This window comes from Sander lucioperca, chromosome 12 (assembly GCF_008315115.2).
Source record: "Sander lucioperca isolate FBNREF2018 chromosome 12, SLUC_FBN_1.2, whole genome shotgun sequence".
Taxonomy (NCBI): Eukaryota; Metazoa; Chordata; class Actinopteri; order Perciformes; family Percidae; genus Sander; species Sander lucioperca.
This window is the reverse complement of record NC_050184.1, coordinates 33945234-33970056: the sequence shown is the minus strand read 5'-3', so window position 1 is coordinate 33970056 and position 24823 is coordinate 33945234. Positions and strand designations below refer to the sequence as shown.

The 24823-nt window shown below is 41.6% G+C and overlaps 1 protein-coding gene across 1 annotated transcript in view; it reads left to right on the top strand.

Moving 5' to 3' along the window:
- The window catches only part of LOC116043723 (trypsin), a 68145-nt gene that overhangs the window by 18900 nt on the left and 24422 nt on the right, over positions 1 to 24823 (top strand). The gene's annotated exons all lie outside the window — the stretch shown is intronic.

Below are 24823 nucleotides of genomic sequence, written 5' to 3'. Positions count from 1 at the left end.
GTAGAGAACCAGGCACATTCTGCTTCTCAACAGATGCCCTCCCTCTGTCTTTCTCGTTATGCCTCTAATAAAGCCTCTCCAGCAGATTAAAAAACACATTCTCATGACTGTTATATATTTTTTACATTCATAATCCTTGCAATTCGAAAGCATGATGTAACATTTTCATGTGCAGACACAAAACTTGAGAAGAAGGGCTTATTATAATCAAAGAGGAGGAAGTGCCAGCAGGGCTGCACCTCATCTGGTGTTTTCCTGCTCCTCATGCTTTAATGACCAAATGCCCCCTGGTGGTTTAAATAAGTCATGAGTATTTTTAGCCTCTCCTAGCAGCCACTACATTTTTCTTGTGACATTCTTGGAACCGTCCGTTGTTTTTCTATTTATCTATTAACAAAGCTTTCATCATCAAAAAGTTGCCTGAATATTAAACATTATTTGTCAGCAACATGTTATTCAGCTCAGTGCAGTAGTGGAAAGTAACTAAGTAGTTCAGTTCAGTTTATTCTTTGTCCCAAAAGGGCAATTTGTATGCAGCAGGGAGACATCGCATGAAGAATATACAACACAAACCACACAACAATTAACACAATAAAAACGGCAGCTTCAGCCTGAGTTAAAGAATAAATAGTTGCAGAGTTGTATTGAAGTGATAATGAAAGTAAAAAAGAACTACAATAACTCAAAGTAATAATTAACTAATAATAAAGATAAAATAAATAAAGGGGTCATTAATATAAACAAGGGCCATCACCTCCTCTTAGCTGAGTTCAGTGCCTGAATGGAAAGAGGAATAAAATAGTTTTTGTATCTTTGTTTAAGAGCCAAGGGGGTGCTAAAACGTAAGCAATAACATGTATTCTCCGTACAGAGGGTGAGTGGTGTCCTTGCAAATAGACATGGCTTTTTAAAAAATCTGTTTGTTAAAAATGTCAGTAAGGCTACTGAACTTGACACCCACTATCTTGCTGGCCACATTAACAATTTTTAAAAGTGCATTTTTATCCTTGATGGTGAGGTTTCCATACCAGCAGATGATAGAGAATGTCAGGACAGACTCAATAAAAGCTCTGTAGAACAATGTCATTAATGTTTTGTCCACCTGGAATTTAGCAAGTTTCCTGAGTGCGTGAGTCTGTTGGCCTCTCTTGCACACAGAAGCAGTGTTCAGTTCGAATTTAAGCCGGTTGTCAATCAAGGTGCCCAGATATTTGTAATATGGCACCATGTCTATGTCCTGGCCCTTGATAACATTACTACAGGGGACATTGGGATAACGTCTGAGATCAATGGACATATCCTTAGTTTTTGTAATGTTTAGATCAGGGGTCACCAAACTTTTTTTCTCTGGGGGCCACATTATCGTTCCTGACTGTGATGGGGGGGCCGGGGCCAGGTCAGCTATATAACAGAATTGTATAACCCAGACCAAAATGACCACCAGCAGGCCTCATTGTGTAGTAGAGATTACTAGCCTGGCACAGCCACCCCCACTACTATATCCACATATCCGTGTGATGCAACAGCCACACATGTCCGGTGGAGTGAACATGGCGCTGCCTTGCGGTGGCGACATACAGCAGTAGCCACGTGTGTTCGTATTTGTCTAATGTCCTTCGTATCTCGTTTGTTATGTTTGAACTAGCTGCAGGAATTCAAGAGTAATTAAGAGTAACCCAATATCTTGGAATTAATATGGATCTGTTCAACACGGTGCTTATGAGCATGCTTACTCTTGGGATTGTTGTGAACCACCGTCAAACCAACTCGCCTCACAGACTGCAGTACAGTCGGGACTTTCTCATCCAATGCAACAGTTCCGCCCCGTGGACCCTTCACGATGACATTCCACCAGAAATTCGCAGGTGCGGGTCTGCTTGTCTCAATCGGGGGTGATGACCCGTGGCCAAGGCAGTGGAGCATGTGGAAGACGGCTTGGGCCTGCCGTCGGATTGTGGAGACAGCAGTGGGTCGGGTGAGGAAGCGTGGCCGGAGGGGAGGAGTGAGACGGAGGCTACGCAGAGCTGGATTGCGCCGCCTGCCGGTTCCCTCCGTCATCCCTGGAAACGTGCAATCATTAAGGAATAAAGTGGCAAACGTTAAATTCATACCGGAGTATAAGAATGCCTGTGTCATAGCTTTGACTGTGACTTGGTTAATTGAACACGACTCGGGCCAGGATCTTGAAATCAATGGCTTTGGTCAGCCTATTCGGTTAGACAGAGACACACAGCTGACTGGCAAAACACAAGGCGGGGGCGTGTGTCTATACGTCAACTCATGCTGGAGCAAGACTATTGTAGTGAGGGAATCTATCTGCAGCCCACATGTCGAACTTTTATCTGTCTGTTTTATTTGCCACGAGAAATTCCCTAACTTTTCATTATACTGGTATATATCCACCCAAGAGCCAACTCAGCAGATGCTGCAGCTGAAATTACTAAACTTGTTCACCGTTTACAAAGCATTTCCCCCGATGCTCCGCATTTTATACTTGGTGATTTTAATACGTGTAGTCTTAAGAAACACCTTGGGCACTTTTATCAATATGTAAGCTGTCCTACCAGACATGGCAAAATTCTCAATCTGAGCTACGGTACTATTAAAGATGCCTACAAATCTTACGCAATGTCAACCCTGGGGTCTTCTGACCATAGCTGCATCTTTCTGGCCCCGATTTATCAATCAGCCCTTAAGATAGGCAAAGTTGAGCGCAAAGAGGTCTCTGTATGGACAGATGTTGCCATCAAAGAATTGAATGGCTGCTTTCATAGTACCGACTGGGATGTTTTTAAGGACACATGCACCGATATAGACAAACTAACTTTCACTGTGTCAAGCTACATCAGATTTTGTGAGCAAATGATTATTCCCACAAAGATGATCACATTATACCCCAATAATAAACCCTGGGTGAGTGGATTACTTAAGCACGCTCTTAATAAGAAAAAAATTGCTTTCCAACAGAATGACATGCACCAAAAAAAAGAGACTCAAATGATGGTGAAGAAGGAAATAAAATTGGCCAAAATCCAGTTTAAAGACAAGGTGGAAGATCAGCTGAAGAATGGAAATGCCTACTGTGCTTGGAGGGGGATTAGGGCTATGGTGGGAATGAGTGATAAGAAAAAAGGGGTGGTTACATCAGACAAACCTGACCTTGTCTTGGTGGATGAGTTGAATCAGTTTTATTCAAGATTTGACTCCCATGATTTTAATGATGATCTGGCTGAATTTAGAACTGGGTCTGAGGGAAGTCAGATTCTGATTGATGAGACTGACGTCTGGAAGACTCTTGAGCAGACGAGCATAAGGAAGAGCCAGGGGCCTGACCGCATCAGCGGCTGATTGCTTAAAAACTGTGCTCTGTTCTTTAGCAGTATTTTCACATTTATTTTCCAACTTTCGCTAATACAAAGGAAAGTCCCAGGGTTATGGAAAGAATCAGTTGTGGTTCCAGTGGCAAAAGTCCCATCTCCAAAGGTGCTGAATGACTATCGCCCCGTGGCTCTGACCTCTCTGGTGATGAAGGGTTTTGAGCTTATTGTAAAGAGGAGTGTACTTTTCATGACTCAGGTTCATGATTGATCCACTCCAATTTGCATATCTACCAAGCAAGGGGGTTGAGGATGCCACAGCAACACTGCTGGACTTTGTTACTGGACATTTAGAGGGCAAGAAGACACATGCATGCTTGTGTTTTGTTGACTTTTCATCAGCGTTCAACTGTATGCAGCCCCATATTCTTGCTCATAGATTATTGCAATTTCCTGATATTGACTTTGGTACCATATTCTGGCTGGCTGATTTCATAACTATGAGGTCACAGAGAACCCGGGTAAATAATACTTTATCTAAGGCCCTTATGTGCTCAACAGGGTCACCTCAAGGGTGTGTTCTGTTACCACTTCTGTTTGTGCTCTACACCAATGACTGTCAGAATATGTTTGAATCAAGTCATATTATCAAGTATGCTGATGATTCTGTGATAATTAGTCTTCTGCAGGATCACGAGGTGGGACATGGTCCAGTTTTGGACGATTTTATGTTATGGTGTAAGGACTCATATCTACAACTCAACGTCTCTAAAACCAAAGAGATGTGTATTGACTTTCGTCGCAATACTCGCACCACTGCTTCAACTTTGATTAATGGCACAGCGTTAGACGTGGTAAGCCAATACAAGTACTTGGGCACCATTTTAGGGCGTTTTCACACATGAAAGTCCGAACCAAGGTCCGGACCAAGGTTCATGTTTTTGTTATATTGTATACATTTGATCCGTTAAGTTTTGGTTTCACAGTGCAGTTATGCAAGCGCACTAAAGATCTATATGTGACAAAACTACGTCCTGCCGTCATCACATACGTGAGCTGCGTCTCCAGATACTTATAATTGATTGATTGGTTTGTAGACAGGCTTCCCCGTCCTCTCATCTCCTCTCTCTGTGTCGGAGTTTTTTCAGCTGACTGCTGCTCTTCCCTACTGCCGCGGCTCTTTTTGTTTTGTTGTGATGTTGAGAAGCAAGACACTGGAACTTTCTGGAGAATTTATTCAGAGACAAACGGAAACCTACACTGTACATTTACTACCACTTAACAAATAAACTGCTGATGTATTCTCTACTCTGATAGCCGACAGCTGTCTGCTCTGAGCGCATTCACCGTCACTCTCACTCTCTCATGTAGCCTACACACTAAGCACCGAGCTATTCCTTAAAGGAGCTATTCCCCGGTCTTGTAACACAAGGAGAGCCTGCCAGAGCTTCTTCTATTTGGTCCGAAAGTCCGAACCATCCAAAAAATGCTTTCACACTGTAAACGAACCGGACCATGGTTCAGTTTGGTCCGGACCGAGACCACCTCTTTTGGTCGGACCAAAATTTGGTGTTTTGATCCGGACCGTGGTCCGGGGGAGGTTTCACAGCCAATCGGAGACTGTTTTTTTTTTTTTTTTAAGAAAGCTGAAGGGGTTTAATGTTAACAGATCACTTCTGACAACTTTTTACTCATCTTTTGTTGAGTCAATCTTAACCTTTGCCATGATCTGCTGGTTTGGCAATTTGAGTGTAACCAACAAGAACAGACTGGGAAGAATTGTAAACATATCTCGGAAAATAATTGGCACTGACCTCAACAGCATTAGGTCTGTGTATGAGGCCAGAGCCACACAGAGGGCAATGGCCATTTTGGCTAACACCATTCACCCACTACACTGAGTTTTGCCTCCTACCATCTGGATGGAGATATACCTTCCGAAAATGTGTCCAGTCTAACAGATACCTGAGATCATTTGTACCATCAGCTGTTGGGTTTCTCAATAAACTATAGGTCATCTACCATCCCTGCCCATTTCACAGCATATATTTGACATCTTTTTAAGTGTAGTGTACATGTGTATTTATGTTTTTATCTATTTACTATTTTAGGTTTTATGTGCTTTTTCTGTACTAATGTTTATGTGTTGGCTACATGTTGTGAACCAAATTGCCCCTTGGGGACATTAAAGACATCTTAACTCACCTCAACTCCACACTACTATATCCACACTTGATTCCTGGCACATATTTGTTTATCTTTACTAGTGGTTTGCAAAAGTAGTAATCGAGTTTGTTTAAATTTGAAATACCACAGATATTCCATTTATTTATTTTCTAATAAACATAACATCAAAGCTGTCAAGGTAAGAAACATCTGCCTAGTTGAGGTGATTGACACTGGCAAAGGTGAGTGAAAAATTATAAATTATAGGTAGGCCTGTTGATATTAATAATAATAATTGTGTGCAGCACTTAATAAAGGTCAAATAAATAGGCCTATAAAATTAATTAATTAATTAAAAAAAACATTGAAATTATACATGAGTAATAGAACATTGAACAAGAGTACATGAGTAATAGAACATTTAACATGAGTAATAGAACAACTAGCCAGCTCTTATGCCTATCCAGGTGAGCATGTTCAGTAAACATTTTTTAGGTCAAGGTGAAAATGAAATGAGCAGTAGGCTCAAAACTAAAGCACAACAATAATACAGAATAATGGTAATCAAAATCAGTAGTATATGTAGGTGAGCTGGATTTGTACCTGTTGATGAATTGTGCTGTCTTTGGGATGGGGTCAGCAACAGCAATCTCCTCCTCACTTCAGGGTGCCTTCTGGAGCCCTGGCATGATGGAGGGATGACCGATTGAAGCACCATATTCATTAAATGGCAAGACGTGCTGCTGTCTGCTTTTCTCTTTGACATCATTTTACAAAATATGTAGCAAAAACACTTTCATATTTATAATTAAAATCAGTAATTGTTAAAATCAGTGTGCTTACCGTATCAGTGTGAACTGTGTGCTTGCTTCTGGCTGGTGAAAAGTTCAATGTCTGGTTGCAGTCTAGTGGTAGCCAGTCTCAAGGTCTGATGCAAGTGTTTATCTGTGAGTCTGTTCCTTGTTGGATTCTTGGTTTGCTTCATGCGGGAAAAGGTTTGCTCACAGATGTAGGTGCTGCCAAAAACTGTGGACATCTTCATTGCATGCTGTTTGATGTTTGGGTAGGTTTCCTCTGGGAGCGCAGCATAGAACTCAATGAGACTGTCAGGCTTGAACGCGTCTTTAAGGATATCACAATTCTGCAACTCGGCTAGTTCAAACTGAAGAGAGGGAAGGGCATCATTTATGTCGACAGCAAAGGGGTTCTGGAACAAGCGTATTCCTTTACCGCTGACATGAAGCTCACGGAACCGCGCACTGAACTTTCCCTGCAGCATTTCCAGTGCATCCTTGCACTTTTCGACTGGGAACGGGACAGCTGGTTTCTCAGCGCAGTAGCTTTGGGAGGCAGGGAGATGCGTGAAGTCCAGAGGCCTGTACTACGAATCAAGATCAACATGTCCTGGATTTCTTTCAGTGATCCGGCTTCCCCTAACTTAACAACCGTGGTCCCGCATAACCTGTATCACGACGCTGGTTATCAACTAGTTCAGTCAACCCAGGTTTTTCCAATCTAGAGACGTGCGCGTTCACATAAAAGAGGCGGTGTTTGCGCACCACGACCAATAGCAAACATCTACCAGAGCTGCATCTTTTAAACAAGAAGAACAAACTATAATTCTACATAAATATGAAGAACACAGACACGGTTTAACAGACAAAACGCAGGAAAGAAAGCTGGCAAAAAAGCCGACGCTGTTATGCGTAAATCACAACGTTTAGCTTATCAATATCCAGTGGTGTAGTCTACGTGATAGTAAGCTCCAGGATTTCCATATACTCACTTAAAAATGCCCAATGACACGTAATAACATACTTTCCATTATATGTTTGATATATTTTGAATTGTCATCTGTGATTTTTTTCTTCATAGGCTCAATGGAGGTATTTCACCATAAATTGGTGCATAAAAGTGTATCAGAATGCAGGAAATGAAGTCGTTGATGCTTAAAACTTCCCTGGGGGAGGGCACCCAGACCCCCCACTATGATATGCCCCCCTCCTCCCCCAAAGGCAGATTCTGGCCAATATACAGTACAGTACACCCACTACAATACATTAGACTAAACTGGTCACTTCCCCATCAGTCAGGCACAAGATAATTACACTTTTGCTTTCCATAAACGGTCGTTGCTTTAGGCTTTTATTTCAGTTGCAACCCCAGCAGTGGTGCGCGATCGTGAGAGAAAATAAAAAAAACCATAAAAACATAATTTAAACCGATGTGCGCATTGGCAACACACGGCTAAAGAAGGCAACAAATAGCCTATAAGTAATTCCCTCTGCTGAAAATCTATATCTTTCATAAAAATACCCATCAGGGAATGTTAACGGGGTTGTCGGTCTCTAAATGTTTTAACTTTTATGAGCACACCTCTCTCTCTCCGCGAACCGAGCTCCAGCTGATCTTCTAAGAACGGTGACGCCGTTATCAGTCGAGTATTGATTGGTCAGTGGGCGGTGCTTTTACACCGGTTGATCTCTAATCTCCAACATAACCTGCTCCCGACCAGGTTAGGCGTTCAGCATAAGTTACCATGGCGATTGAACCCGATCACAAGTGATCCACCTTTGTAGTACAGAAAACCCTGGGTTGAGCCTGAAGTTGGCTCGTTAACACCAAATCTCGCTTCGTAGTACAGGCCTCAGCTTTTGGACCTGTCGCACAAGCAGCACTAGTTTGACCTTGAACGCTTTGATGTGGGAATACATGTCACTGATTAGCTTCCCTTTGCCTTGGATCTGCACGTACAGGTGGCTCAACATTTCAGTCACATCAGTTAAAAACGCGTGGTCCCATTTCCAAGTCATAGAAACGGCGCAACACTCTGCCTCGGCTTAACCATCATACTTCTGTGTAGTACAGCACATTCTCGTAGGCAGACTCAAGCTCAGAGAGAGAGGCCTGGAACTGTCTGTGTTTCAGCCCATGTTTTCGGATGTAGTTGACACAGTGCACAACCACCTTCATGACAGACGCCCACTTCAAAACTTTGCAGCATAGTGCTTGCTGGTGAATCAGACAGTGGACTTGTAGTGGGGGGGTGAGACCTCGTTCCTCGAATTCGCTGTTCAAGCGCCCTACTAGCCCCCTCATTGTGCCAACCATACTAGATGCGCCATCAGTAGTGATGCTGGCCAATTTAGACCAGTGTAGATCCAACTCTTCCATTGTTTTGCACACTTGGACAAAAATATCCTCTGCTGTCGTAGTACCTTTGAGACTTTTTAGAGCTGCCAGCTCCTCAGACACTTCAAAGCTTGTGCTAACTCCACGAATAAAAATGAGCAGTTGTGCTGTGTCCTGCACGTCATTGCTCTCATCCATGGCCAAAGCAAAAAACTCGAATTCTGACGCTTTCTTATTCAGCTGGTCATACACATTGTCCCCCAAATCTTCGATTCGCTTGGTCATAGTAGGTGCGGAGAGACTCACCGCGTTGAGCGCATCCTTCTTGTCGGGACACACCTCCTCGGCCACAGCAAGCATGCATTCTTTAACAAAGTCCCCATCAGTAAACGGCAGCACGGTGGCTCAGTAGTTAGCACTTCTGCCTCACAGCAAGAAGGTTCTGGGTTCGACTCCAGGTCATTCCGTTCCGGGACTGTGTGGAGTTTGCATGTTCTCCCTGTGTTTGCGTGGGTTTCCTCCGGATCCTCTGGTTTCTTCACACCATAAAGACATGCATGCTAGGTAATTAGGACTACAGTTGAAAATTAGCCGACTGGCTAACACTGGCACATTTACAGAAATGTTGATTAATGTGCATTGTCCTAATCAAATAAACTTACAAACAAACTTCCCATGGGTAGCTAGTAGGTGAGCTACCTTATAGCTAGCTTGGACAGCAGCCTGGTTGACCTGAGTTTGGCGAAGGAATACATTCTGTTGTGCAGCCAGTCCGCCTTTCATCCTCCGAATCCTGTCTTCTCTTGCTTGCCCTCGCAGGCTAGTATACTCTTTGTGGCGGGTTTCGTGGTGACGACGCAGATTATATTCTTTGAAAACCGCCACACTTTCTTTACATATAATACAAACTGCACGGTCCTTACACTGAACAAAAAAATAATCGTTGGTCCACTGAAGTGTTCTTTGAAAACTCTGCACTCTATCAACTTTTCGTTTAACGCTAGCCATTTTGCTGTCCTGAACATTGACAGTTGCGCGCGTATGACAACTCGCGTGAGCTGTCTGACACTGCTTGATCTCGAGCATGTCGGGTGACGAAAATTTGGCAAATATTATAGTTCATTTTATAACTAAATATCAATTTTTAACTGAAATCAACAAAATACCACATACAGACATGTTATTATTTTCCAAAAAGCAATTTAAAAAAAATAGGCCATGACGACTTTTTGGGATTGCCTCATAGGGCCGGTTCAAGTAGTGGGGGGCAGAGGGGCTGGTCAAAGGGGGGTGGCGGGCCTGAGTCGGCCCGCAGGCCTTAGTTTGGTGACCCATGATTTAGATGAAGGAAAGCATTCTTACACCAGGCAACAAAATCATCAATCAGTGGACCATGGTCATTTTCATGTGCACTAAGAAGGCTGACAGTAACTGGGTCGTCTGCAAACTTGATAATGTACCTATTGTCATGATGGCTACAACCATCGTTGGTGTATAGGATGTACAACAGAGGGGACAGGACACATCCTTGTGGAGGATCCAGTGGATGATATTAACTCACTGGAAAGCTCACTGTTCACCCTCACCCACTGACATCTCTGAGTGAGAAAATACAGTATCCAGCCTACTAAGCTCGGATCAAGGTTAAAATGAATGTAATTTCTTAGCTAGCAGATGAGGTTGTATGGTTTGAAAGCAGATGGGAAATCAACAAAGAGTAGCCTAGCATGATTCCCACTCCCCTCTAGATGCTTATATAAGAGGTTGAGTAGGGTGACAGTGGCATCTTGTACCCCCCTCTTGGCCCTGTAGGCAAACTGAAATGGATCTAAAAGGAGTTCCGCCTTATAGTTAGGGAAAGTTAGGCATTTGTTTTGCAAATCTGCAAAAAAAAATCTTACCAATAGCCTTTTTTACCATATGTTCCTATTGACCCTTTGCACGTGACGTCACGCTCCACTCGCACGAATTATGAACGCCATGACGGACGGCGGAAGAGCTATGCTGTAGATGGACGGCATGCTAAACTCGTACGTTTTTGTTCGTGTTTGTGTTCTCACATTCACAATCTGCAGAGTAATCCTCACCAACATAAGCATGCAGAGTAATCCTCACCAACACAAGCATGTGTATGTATTGCCTTTCTGTTTTAAATGAGTGATAAATAAAATTATCCTCAACCAGCTAGCTGCCGTGCTAACCAGCTGTCCTGCTAACAGGTCCAACCCGATGATGACCCACATAACTAGCTAACATCGGTTATTCACTGACCTAGCTACATATCCAAAAAATAAAGCCGTTCCCTTGATCATTTAACTTAACACAAAAAATATCGGTTAAATTAAATATGACATGGTACAGAAACTAGCTTCAAAAACGAGTTAAATGCGGGTCTGCGGAGCTCCTACCCCGGCTCGCTGACGAGCTAGCTGCAGCTAGCTTTGGACTGCTCGCTAGCTGCTGCCCATCGCGTTGTAATAGAGCTCAACAGTCCCGTCCCTCCTCTGAGAGACCTTGGGTTCCGGAAGTACATTTCCCATTTATTTCTCCCATTGATGTCTGGAAAAATCCGTATATAAAGAGTTTTAGACCATGCCTTAGGCTAACCAGGTGGTACGTGACTCATAAGAATACAACGTATCATTTCAAGCAAAAAAATGAACAGAAAATCCCAAAAAGTCAAAGGTACAAGACTGTGTACATATCGTCATCTCAGAGCGAAGGAACTACTCACCCCATAAATCACCGCGCACAACTGAATAAAGAAAGCTACGTTAGTTTAGCTAACAGCTAATTCGGCTAACCGCTAGCTGAGACAGCATGTAATAACTTTAAAAGACCCTCAAAATAAAACCTGAAAATAACCATTAACATATATAACGGCTGTTACGTCAGCTGTAGACAGCTTTACCCAGTGTTAAGTTTGAGTTAACGTTATTTTAGACTGAATCAAGCTGTCAGCTAGCAGTTAGCTGAATTACCTGTTAGCTAAACTAACGTTAGCTTCCCGGCAGAGGCTAACGTCAGAAGCGTGGAACAGATCGTGATTCGTGCAGTGTCGTAAATCCTCGTGACGGATCGTGCAGGCAGCACAGATCGGGTACTGACACCCCCCCCCTCCTCACCAGCATGAGTTCCACCAATCAGAGGCATCACCGTGGGATTGTGGGATTGTTCAGGATTGTGGGTAATGAAGTACTTATCCAAGATATCGCGAATAAGACAATTATCTCAAAACAAGGGCAGTGCCCCATGATTTGTGGCGTCTATATGAGCATATACAATCGCTGAATCATGTCGGCATGCTGGTTTTAAGTCTATCATCGACGGTTACGATTTTATGGCTTATACTCCAATTTGTCAATGGAGAAATTGCATTGTATTTTTACTTCCGGAACCCGCTGTGGGCGGGATTGTTGAGCTCTATATCCACCGGTCAAATCTAAACATAGGCTACACAGCGATTATAATCACAGATAAGAAGATGGCTAGATGTAACAATTATGTGTGGTTACTACTGATCATATACATAAAAAATATTTTTTTTACCAATATTAGCTTTTGAGATGTCTAACTATGGGTTTTTAGGAGTGCTGAATATATCCCAGCCATTATTTGTAAGTAAAAATGACTCCAATTGATTGAACAATTGCAAAACAAAACTTCCTGAATCAGTTTAAAATGTAACAATCCTCATCCAACTCCCCTGCTTCTCCCTCACTCCTGTTATCATCTGGCTGGTTGATGTTCTGGCAAGAGTTACCATGACAGTTCCCACAAACAGAAATACACTTGACTCCTTGCTTTTTACAGCAGCACCTGAGAGTGTCACAGTCCCCTGCACAGTTGCAGCTGACGAACTTCAGAAGGTAGTCCGGTGCAATGGGATCTGTTGTAGGGACTGGTGCATAACCTTTTTCTCCTTGTTTCCATCCATACTCAAGGACATCCAGTGATGGACTTTGTAGCAGTAGCCAATCTCTGGTCTGGAGATATGCCCGCAGAGAGTGCTGTGCTGCAGCTCCTGTAGCCGGAGGCTGTTTCTCAGGCTTGATGCTCCCGGCTGCGGCCCGCTTGCTGAAGATATCAAATCTTAAGTCTTCCAAATCTTCAGGTGGATTTCCGCAGAATATGAGCCGGAACAGTTCGCAGCCAGCTTTGATGATGTCACTTTTCTTGGCTCTGATGTCCATGAACACATCCATGGCCCGCTCTGCTTTGTCAGTCTTGCAGAGCTTGGTGAGCAAAGTTGTTTTGCTAAACCCAAAATTGCTGATACGGTATCGCAGCCAGAGAAGCTGTGTAGGAAGATCAGGTATTTACGGTACCTCTCCAGGAGGGCCTCCCGGATCTTTCCGACACCGTAAGATGTGTCTTTAGCTGTTGTGAGGAAAACCGGGTGGTTTGCGCTAGATGGACCAGCATAACCATAACGTCTGTGTCCTCGGCCCTCGTCTCAACAGAGGACTCTATTGCCTAATTTACTGCTCAGCATCATCAGAGCATTGTTGTACACTGATCCTACTTATTTGGAAGGTCTCAGCAAGGAGCAGAATGAGCTGGGACTTGTTGTGCATGTTGTCAAGGAACTTTACCCATGGAACAATGTTTTTTAAGTCTGAACAAATCTGAATGTCACAGCATGCATTCTTTGTACGTCTCAGGTGGTCATGGTCCTTGGTGGAGCTACTCAAAGACCACAGTGATCCGAAGGTTCTGGCTACCCATGGACATCACAAACCGGAGGTAGCTCTCGGTGATGTCCTTCCATGTGAGGTTAGCCTCCCATTTGAAGCTGTGCAGGAGCCAACCACCATCAACCACCAGGCTTGTGCAGGTTTTTTTTTTTTGACAGGCTCCACAAATGCCTTCAGGAACCTCGCTAGTGCAGCCATGTCAATGGCTTTCGCAACTTCAGATTTTTGTCAAATAGAGACATTGGTGTTGGCTCACTGTAATGAAGGTCCTCTTCATCACTAATATTTTGCAGCATTGGTACACTGTAGCTCATTATGTTACGGGTAAATAAAATGAGGCACAAGTTTTTAATGTTTATTGGAAAATATTAATCTGTTTGAAGGTTGCAGCTGGTGTTGATTGGAGGCCAGCCCTGTCAAAAGAAACACATGTGCTCAGTTTACTAGTTTGGTTACCTAAACATGTGTAGTATGGTATAGTCTTTGCCTAAATAATTGAATGCAGGTTAACAGTTGCTGCTTGTGTAATAGTAAAGTTTGTGTTCAAGTAACTTACCTCTGTTGTGTCTCCTCTCCAGAGTGTTCAGGCTAAAAGAGTCCCCAGCGTATCGAGCCCCATTTTAAAGGTTCCGGGAGATACCACGTTTCATGGAGAGAAGGGTGTTTGAGTACTTTAATTGACTGTACTTGCTAAATGCTGCTAAATTAAAGATGTTTGATTATATTGGGTAACATAATGCAAGTAAATTGAGATAACAGTAGAGAAGTAGAAATGTATTTGATGTGGTTGTTGTATTTTGTATAATTGTTAAATTGAGTACATTTCAGATTTATCCTCATATTATGGTAGGGTCGAGATAAGGTCAGTGGCAGGCTATAAAAGGCTGCCAGTTTCCATCTAGCAGCTGCTGTCTGGACCACATGCTGCCTGTGGTGCTCAGTTTGTTGGTTGCCATCATGGCTTCCATGTTTTGTTAATTGTTGGGGAAATAAACACCTGTTGATCTGCACCGTACCTCTGCCTCAAGTCTCCTGCTGTAATTATCCAGCTGCTATGCGGCCATCCTAACACTCACTAATGATGATGGGACAGTTGAAGAGCTTGGGTGAGTCAGTGATTAGCTTATCTCCATTGATTTTGGGAGCAGATCTAAGGCTTGCCAATAATTTGACCTTGTGCTTGGTTTCCATTGTATCCAGAACAGTTTTCCATTCTTCTTGGCCTGTATGGCTCTGCCAACCTCCTCTGCCTGATCAGCATTGACTGAGTCCCCAGGAGTGCTGCTGAACCCCGTCGAGAAAGATACCAGGGTCTTCCTGTCCCATATGGAATCAAAGGGGTTGACTTCCTCCAACCATCCAACTATGGCGTTAACAGCATCGTTGTCTTTCTCTATCTGGGCTCTTGTGACGTCTGTGTGGATAGGTACCCCACGTTTGTTCATTACACCTTCAAGCTCCTGGTGAATGCAACGCTCCTGCTCCTTCTCCACATAGTTTATGTAGCTAAGCTACTGGATTTTATATTAAAGTGCCCATATTATGAAAAAAACACTTTTTCTGGGATTTGGAGTGTTATTTTGTGTCTCTGGTGCTTCCACACGCATACAAACTTGGAAAAAAAAACATCCATGCTGTTTTGAGTGAGATACGGGTTTCTGAATGTATCCTGCCTCAATGGCAAAACACAGTGGAAAGTGCGGCACTTGAAATAGAATTGTCAAAATGTTGATTTGTTTGGAGCTGGGTTTTCTCCATAACTCCAGGGTAGATATGGACAGGCTGGGCATCAATGGGAATTGTAGTGTCTGTATTATGTGAATCAGCTTTAAAATTCAACGGGGAGCCATATTTGGCCATTTGGGGCCAGTGCAAAGTCAGGCACTTTAGCAATAGAATTGTCAAAATGTTGATTTGTTTGGAGCTGGGTTTTCTCCATAACTCCAGGGTAGATATGGACAGGCTGGGCATCAATGGGAATTGTAATATCTGTAGTATGTGAATCGGCGTTAAATTTCAACGGGGAGCAATGTCTGGCCATTTGGGGCTAGTGCAAAGTCAGGCACTTTAGCAATAGAATTGTCAAAATGTTGATTTGATTGGATTTGGTTGGAGGTGGGTTTTCTCCATAACTCAAGGGTAGATATGGACAGCTTGGGCATCAATGGGAATTGTAATATCTGTAGTATGTGAATCAGCTTTAAAATTCAACGGGGAGCCATATTTGGCCATTTGGGGCCAGTGTAGTCAGGCACTTTAGCAATAGAATTGTCAAAATGTTGATTTGGTTGGAGCTGGGTTTTCTCCATAACTCCAGGGTAGATATGGACAGGCTGGGCATCAATGGGAATTGTAGTATCTGTAGTATGTGAATCAGCTTTAAAATCAACGGGGAGCCATATTTGGCCATTTGGGGCCAGTGCAAAGTCAGGCACTTTAGCAATAGAATTGTCAAAATGTTGATTTGGTTGGAGCTGGGTTTTCTCCATAACTCCAGGGTAGATATGGACAGGCTGGGCATCAATGGGAATTGTAATATCTGTAGTATGTGAATCAGCTTTAAAATCAACGGGGAGTCATATTTGGCCATTTGGGGCCAGTGCAAAGTCAGATACTTTAGCAATAGAATTGTCAAAATGTTGATTTGATTGGATTTTGTTGGAGTTGGGTTTTCTCCATAACTCCAGGGTAGATATGGACAGGCTGGGCATCAATGGGAACTGTTATATCTGTAGAATGTGAATCAGCTTTAAAATTCAACGGGGACCCATATTTGGCCATTTGGGGCCAGTGCAAAGTCAGGCACTTTAGCAATAGAATTGTCAAAATGTTGATTTGGTTGGAGCTGGGTTTTCTCCATAACTCCAGGGTAGATATGGACTGGCTGGGCATCAATGGGAATTGGCGTGAATTTAGCGTTAGTCAACTGACAATCATAATGTAGTTAACTGTTATATATTTAGCTAGCTAGCTAACATTACAATTGGTGCATGGTTCACATTCAAGGCTAACGTTACCTAAGGACAGTCTTAATATAATGTTAGCTAACGCCAGACACACTTTGATAAGGCACATAAACGGCAAATGCTAACGTTATCCCTGCTGACATTTTAAAATTGTGGAACGTATGCAAGTGTTATCTTAACTCATGTGCAGTTGATATCTCATGAGGAAACTGCATGTAAATAAAAAGAAAAATATTACTTTACCTTAAGTGAAAGCTGAATGTTATCATCGTGGAAAAGTCTTGACTCCCGCGTTATGTTATTATCCACACTGTCTCTGCGTCGAGATGAGTTTGACGTTAGCACAGCCCCCCATGAAGTCAAACAATATCATTGGTCAAGATCGTCTCTGCCCGGCATGATTCATCCAATGATTGTGTAACATTCAATTATTTGAATCTGCACGCACTTTCTTGATATCTGATGCACAGAGACTAAAGAGACAATTTCTGTTTACATTTCTGTTTTTTTCAATCATTTTAAGGTCTTACATCGCTTCACCCCCAGATTATCAATGTTCACGTTGATGATAGAAGCCTTGGTTGAACTGTTGAGCCCTAGCATCACTCCCCAGTCTTTCACATATTGCATTTATTGCTAAATTAAAAAAAATATATAGCACACCAATGTAAAGCTTTATTCAAACTGTGTCCTCCCTGTCTTTATTCACCTTATATTACCTCAGCCCATGAAAAACTCTTTGACCTGTAGAAATTGGGGTGAGGCAAAATGATTTGAGGGAGCAGTAGACTGCACAATGACCTTGCATTTTGTTGAACACTGTGACTCACTTTGGGTCTTAATATTAAGAGAAAACTGTTTTATGTATCACGCAACTTCATAAGTTAAAGAACATGTATGCTACATATTCTATTGAAGTACACCAAATACATAAAAAAGAGGTCTGTCCCGCATGCATATTAGTTTCTGACTGTGGGTGTAGATAATTCTGGTGAATTATGTTCGTTCTCTGTATGGACGCTACGAGACACCGTACTTTAGGAAGTGCACATGCGCAGTAGGATTCTAGTTCTGTGTGCACGGCTCCCCGCCAAGTTGTATATGGTTGTAAGATGTTGCCTGTTACTTTAACTGATTAAGTTCCACATGGTTTCTGGAAGTTCATAAATAAACACAACCGCTTGGATTCATAAAGTAAGGACTCCTCATATATTTCAACATGGTGTCAGAAGTGGGATTAATTAATCGCCTGTAAATTCCATGTGATTTTTTTTGTCTCAAGCGGAGCGGACAACTAAGCTACCGGTCAATCGAGATGAAGGTTGATACAGGTGCAAAGTGCAAATTTAATGTCAAAAGACACTTTCCAACAGCTGGCTAATGGAAAGCAGCCAGTGGAACACAGCAAAAATGCCAACCTAGTGGCTTATGGAGGTATGCTCAAATCGAAAAGGAGCTGTTGGCAGTGGTGTTTGCATGCACCAAATTCAGGGATTACGTGTATGGCAAGCCTACGGTCATTGAAACAGACCACCAACCCCTCGTCACAATCCTGAAGAAGCCCATCCACACTGCTCCTGCCCGACTGCAAAGGATGTTACTGCAGTTACAGGCCTATGACATCACACTAGTATACAAGAAGGGTAAGCACATGTACCTAGCAGACACCCTATCACGAGCTCCAAACAAAACTATCTCACAAAGTCAAGCTGCAGACACTTTTGAGGTGATGTCTGTTAGTTTCATCTCAACTAACAGACTAGAGGAGCTCCAGACCCACACAGCACCGGATCAGGTGCTACGGACTCTCAGCACAGTCATCCACCGAGGATGGCCTGGCAAAGAACGCAGCGTCCACCCTTCCATTTGTCCGTTCTTCCCTTACAGAGACGAGTTGGTAGTGGAGGATGGGATGGTTATCAAGGGCCACAGAACAGTAATTCCCCACTCTCTACACCGGGAATACATCAACATCATCCACAGAGGTCACCCAGGCATAGAGTCAACCAGGCGCAGAGCCAGGAGCACAGTTTTTTGGCCGACAATGAACAACGACATTGCAGAGGAGCTGCTGTTGTGCTCCGTCTGCAATAGCACAAGACCACATCAGCAGAAGGAACCTCTACAACCACATCCAGTTCCAGTCTTGCCATGGTCCACAGTGGCTACTGATATGATTGAGTGGCACGGACAACAATACCAGGTGCTGGTAGACTCATACTCAGGATGGTATGAAATTGACCTCATCCGTGACGCAACCTCAGCAGCTGTGGTCACAAAGCTGAAAAGACACTTCTCTGTTCACGGTATGCCTCACACCCTCATCACAGACAATGCGAGTCAGTATACCAGCCAACGCTTCAAAGACTTCGCCAAGCAGTGGGACTTTAGCCATGTTACCAGCAAAACCTGAATTTGCACTAGACTCTATGGGACTTTGTTTGTATGTCTAGTTGAAGTGCTTAGTAATAACTAATATATATACTCTCATTTTGCAAGACATTCCAACATGCTAAGGTGAACTCAGTGCCTGAATTGGTGGCTGTAAACATTCACAACAATGAAGGCTATATACTAAGCACTTCAACTAGACATACAAAGTCCCATAGAGTCTAGTGCAAATTCAGGTTTTTTTTTTGTTTTTTTTTAAAGCTTATAACAAGTAATAGCCCCACATCATTACATACCGTTCACCATACCTGGAGACTGGCATGGGGTACTTTCCATAAAATCATCTCTCAATGCAAATCAAACCAGCTATTAGGCTAACTGAAATAAAACCATGCCAATCTCTAGGTATGGTGAAGGGTATGTGATGATGTGGGGCTATTTTAATTCCAAAGGCCAAGGGAACTTTATCAGGATGCATAGTATCCTGTATCCATTAAATAATTGGCCTTTAAAAATACAAATCTGCCTGCCTCTGTGGGAATTTAACATAGGGGTGTACTTACTTATGCTCCCTGTATTTTAAGGAAGAACGTTTATTTATTTACGATACATTATTCATTCACAAAGAAAATTGGTGTCCTTAAAGATTGGTTTTTGGAAAGATTTTTTTAATTAAGGCATTAAGATCAATTTCCTAAAGATGATGTTTTTATTCCTCTTTTTAGTCAACTTTAGCATGGATGTACTAATTTGTTCACATGACTGTATGGCTCTGTTGTGTCTGTGGCGTATCAACGCAGGGTTGAATTAAACTGTATGAGGGTTGGAACAAGTTAGGTTAGGTGGTGTGCAAGTTAGGCAAGCAGGTACGTATTTGAGGTACTGGTGTGCATTAATATTGATTTCCCACCCCTTATAAAAGTGTAGCATAGCTGTGGCACAGGCAATCCATTTAACGTATTAATGTTACACCTAAATGAAACACACATTGCCCAGGCCATATGTGCATCAATGCCTGTGTAACCATTGCAAGTATATGGAAATTGTATTGTAATTTCAGAGGCAGGGATGGTCAGATCACAGAGGTCTTGGTGAGGCATTTGAGGTACTGGACATGCATGAATATTCATTCTACCACACATAAGAGGGAAGCTCATGCTCTGAGCTGTTTGGATGACATAGACAGGAACAAACATCAAAAGCCAGAGTTGACATAGTATAAGACAAAGAAAAAGTCAATCTGAAATAGGCCCAATGCCCTCCACGGAAGGGAAATAAGGCAAGAACATCAGATGCCCCCTAAAATATTAGGATGGTGAAGATGTAGGCTTACCCAGGCTGCAGGCTGCCTGACTCTGTGTGTACTGTATCGTCATCCTGTAGGCCTATAACCCTATAGGCTGTGGGCCTATGTGATGGGAACTGTGGCTGCACGATTCTTTTGTCAACTAATTCGCTAGACCAAAACATGATTATATAGTGATGAGCATATTACAGACTTGGACTAAAATAGACAGCATGTACATCCAAGGCTTGTAGTTTAGGTTCAGTCTTGTCTCTTAGGGACTGTTCGTTATTTATTTAAGGGGCTACCGGAGGAGTTTTGGGACCTTTAGGCTAAAAAGACTTGACCCTCCCCTCGCCAGTAATAATTTTTCTATGACCCTCCAAAATGATTTGAAAAAGAGGCATAACCCTCCCCTTATGTGCTAGTTTGCGCTTAGCAAAGATGTACATATGCCATTTGATTTTTTTTTTACAGCCATAAAATAAAACAATAAAACATTGAGACCATTCAGCAAAGGACACTGGGAAATAACAAATTCAATACTGGTTGCTATGGACTGAGTGTTCGACCTACAGTCTGTTGAGATGCCTCTCCAAATGCAGAAACGAAGCACAGTCACACCATAAAACGTTAAGACACGTTGAGAAAAAAGATCCGTATTTTGCCGTAATCCAATGACATGGAAAAAAAGGTAATCCACAGCGATCAGTAGAGCCACAATAAGGGTCACTGTATCCAACAAGGCCTATACGAGCATCACATTCACCAGCCAGCTCCAAACAGGTGAACGAGGCCTCTCCACTTTGCCGTTTAAACAAAGTGGAATAAACGTATAAAAGTCCAAATCTACACCAAACCCGCAATCAATTAGTAAGCTGACATCACATTTATATACATGGCATTTAGGAAACCTATATTGCAAGGTTGGCATGACCAGATGTCCAGACTAGTGCAACAGTAATTTTCGTTTTTTGCGTCCTGCTGCTCCCATCGTCAGCCAGGTAATATTTTTTTTTACTAAAGCAGTATATGAAATCTGATGTATTACCTACCACCATTTAATTGTTTTGTGTTATTTAATATATTTATAAAATATCTGGTCATGCCAGATGTAATTATTCCACTCATTTTTTTAAACGATGCAATTACCCATTTCAGCCACCAGCAGTGCTCCCCCTGCCCCCCAGCAAACTCATGGGTCAGACCCATCTGGTAGCGAAGGAGGGCCTAGACTAAGAACTACATGGAAAAATATGCACCAAAAAGCCACTTTGAAATTTAGCTGTTTTCCTGAATACAAAAGTTGGGTGACCCCTGATGCATATATTGGATAGTTATTTGTAAATATTGTCAAATGTTTTTACAAAATAAACATACAGTACATTAATTGGATAAGTCTGTAGATATATTGAATAGTTGTTTTTAATCACTATAAAGTATTGTTTATATAAAAGTAAACCTGATATATTAATGATTAAAGTATTTATATACAGCATATTAGATAGTTGCTTTTTAACACTGTACAATATTGTTTATATAAAGTAAACCCTTATACATTTGCGGGGAAAAGCCTGTAGACATATTGAAGAGTTGCTTGTAATTACTGATAAATAATGTTCATATAAATTAATGACTATAAAATAATGGTTCTGCAAGTTATCACATATTGTTTTTTGTACAGTAGAAAACCAGTATTAAACAGGAATTTACTGTAAATTGATTGGATAATCATGTAAAAGAAATGCCTAAAGCTTTTACTATTATATAAGATACTATTAATGAGCTGTCAAAATAGGGTAATTTTACGTTAATTTGACATGATTTTTGTGTGTTTTACATCCAGAAATCTGTACTTTAACAGGGAGTTCTTGTGGATGGATTGAATAATCTTGTGAATTTACCAAAGAAAACATTTCATTCATTTTCATTTAAATTATGTAATTTTAAGGTATTTTGCAATATTTTTCAGTGTTTGCACAGATTTATACATTTGTTTAACATTCTAAATATGTTTTTTGATTACAACTCTTTTTAATTCTACAGTAGTTGGACTGTGAAAATACAGCAAATGTACAGTAGATATCTCCATCCATCCATCCATCTTCGTCTGCTTATCCGGTCTCGGGTCGCGGGGGTAGCAGCTCCAGCAGGGGACCCCAAACTTCCCTTTCCCGAGCCACATTAACCAGCTCCAACTGGGGGATCCCAAGGCGTTCCCAGGCCAGGTTAGAGATATAATCCCTCCACCTAGTCCTGGGTCTTCCCCGAGGCCTCCTCCCAGCTGGACGTGCCTGGAACATCTCCCTAGGGAGGCGCCCAGGGGAATCCTTACCAGATGCCCGAACCACCTCAACTGGCACAGTAGATATCTGTATTTTAAAAAGAAATTCTTTGTAGAATAACGTAAGGTTATTTTACTGTCATTTCATGGTAATTGTTTGGCAACTTTTGCTGCCAGACTTTTTACCGTTTTTTCACGATTGTTTTTTAATGTTTCTTTACATTAAATTTAAGGTTTAACTGTAAAAAAAAAAAACAAAGATGCCTCAATTTTACACACAGTAAAATTATGGTTATTTTTTGTCTTTTTACATAAAATTCAATGTAATTTAACTTTCAAGACCATTAAGCAATGGAATTATCCTGTTAAACAACTACATTATCTCATATCAATTTACTAACTAAACTAAAACCTTTATTTAATGGGTTTTTTTTAAATAAATGTATTTTTCTGTATTTTTTTGGCATTAACACTTAATGTAGAAAAAACGGAAAAACTCTGTAAAATTATACAGTGAATTCCAGTGAAATAACTTTTTTTTTTTTTTTTTTTTTTTACAGTGTATGGACTCAGAATATTGACAAAGAATCTCAAAGTAATGAGAAGTTTTAAATATTAATCATCTCACGACTCCTCAGATTTATCTTGTGGCCCTTTTGGAGGGAACTCACCCTTAGGTTGGGAACCACTGGACTAAACTACCTAGTAGTATATAAAGTAGTTAAAACTAGCTTCACCTCAATCAGCTACGGCAGTATCTGTAAGTAGCATTGTTGTTCAGAAGTGGTACTTTTACATTTGATACTTTAAGTACATTTTGCTATTAATACTTCCATACATTTACTTAAGCCGGACCTTTTTTTGTAATGGAGTATTTTTACATTGTTGTATTGGTACTTTTACTTAAGTAAAGGATCTGAGTACTTCTTCCACCACTGCCTGAATGTCGATGCATGTCTACGGTATACCCCCCCTGAAGTAAACTTTGTTTTCGTATGAATAACACATATTGGAAAATAATGGTTGCTGGTGGCCTAGTTTTGGGAAAAGAAGCCAATGTCATTGTGAAACATGTTTTATCTTGCAGCAGCCACAAAGAAGAGTCCGTTGGGAGAAGCTGTTAGGAGAATGGTCACAATATTTATGCTTCAATCAATACTTTTCCACATGAAATAATAAACCCATAGAGGGAAATATTCCCTTTGTGAGCCAGTGGGCATATAGGAAACTCTGGATCAACCATGTCAGGCGATATACTCTAACACTCCGCAGGGAGGCCTTCTCATGCCAGAACAAAAGGATTCTGCTTTTATGTAACAAAGCCTGTAAAAATCAGAGACATGAAAGCCTAGAAATCCATCAATCACTTGGGGCACTGACACACCCATCATCACAGAAGCAAACGGGGCCGAGCAGTGAAACCAGAGATATGTTTAAAGTAGGCCATCAACTATTCATGCTGTTGTGATATGCAGACACCTATCAGGTGTGATGCAGCCTGTACTGATTTCACCTGGCTTCAGCTCGTCTTCACAGGGACCACCTACTACATATATTGTATAAAATGATGTTGCATATTAAACTGGGCCTACAATAACGTTAAGGGTGGCCTAAGGTCTTTATATATACCTTTTTAATGCATAGACTATTAAAATAGCTATTAAATTTATAATTGTTGGCATGATTTTATAAATCCTGTTTTAATGTTAAACATAAATGTGGCACAGTGAATCATTTGGATTAACTGCATGTGTATTAGTGACTATCTTATTACCTATAGGCCAGGAAGCCTATCAATGTTTTTTTCACAAGTAGGCTGATTTATATTTGCTAGTAATATGTTGGATTCATATTGACATTTTAAATTTTGAAAAAACTTTCAAAAATTGTATAATTTGGTGGCCCCCAAGCAGTAACTCTGAGGACCCCCTAGGGGTCCCGCACCCCCTGTTGAAGATCTCTGCTGTATACAAAAGGGATCGCTGTAGTTTTTAAAAATCCATTAGCGTAGTGAGTGACTTATTAAGTGTCCTCCTGTAATGGTTTTACTGACCTGCTGTATAAGTGACACAGCATAAGGAGGACTTTACAAGTTATCTATCCAAACAAGCTTGTGTAATCCATTGTTTAAAGTCCTCACTACAGAAGCAAGCAAGTAGCAAAAGAAGTGTCGACAAGCCTCCGAGCCGCGACAACAGGGTTGTAATTATAAATGAAGGAGTCGGCCAGAGAGTGGAGATGATCAGTCATTTATTAAAGTGTATAAAACAAGAAAACACACTACAGTTCATGTTATCGTTTTATCAAACACAATTTCAATCTCTCCTCTCTACTTCCAAGCATTTGCTCAACTCTCACACTTAAAGGTGCGTTATGCATAGTGCCAGGTTTATAACACCACTACTCCATAAATAAACCACATGAAATTGGCAGTAATCATCGACTTTCTAATTAAACTAAAGGACATGCTCAGAAAAGGCAGCTGCACACACACACACACACACACACACACACATTCAGACTGACAAAAATTCTGTAGGTATTAATGGTCTTATATTGATAAAATGTGACTGTAAGGAATACAT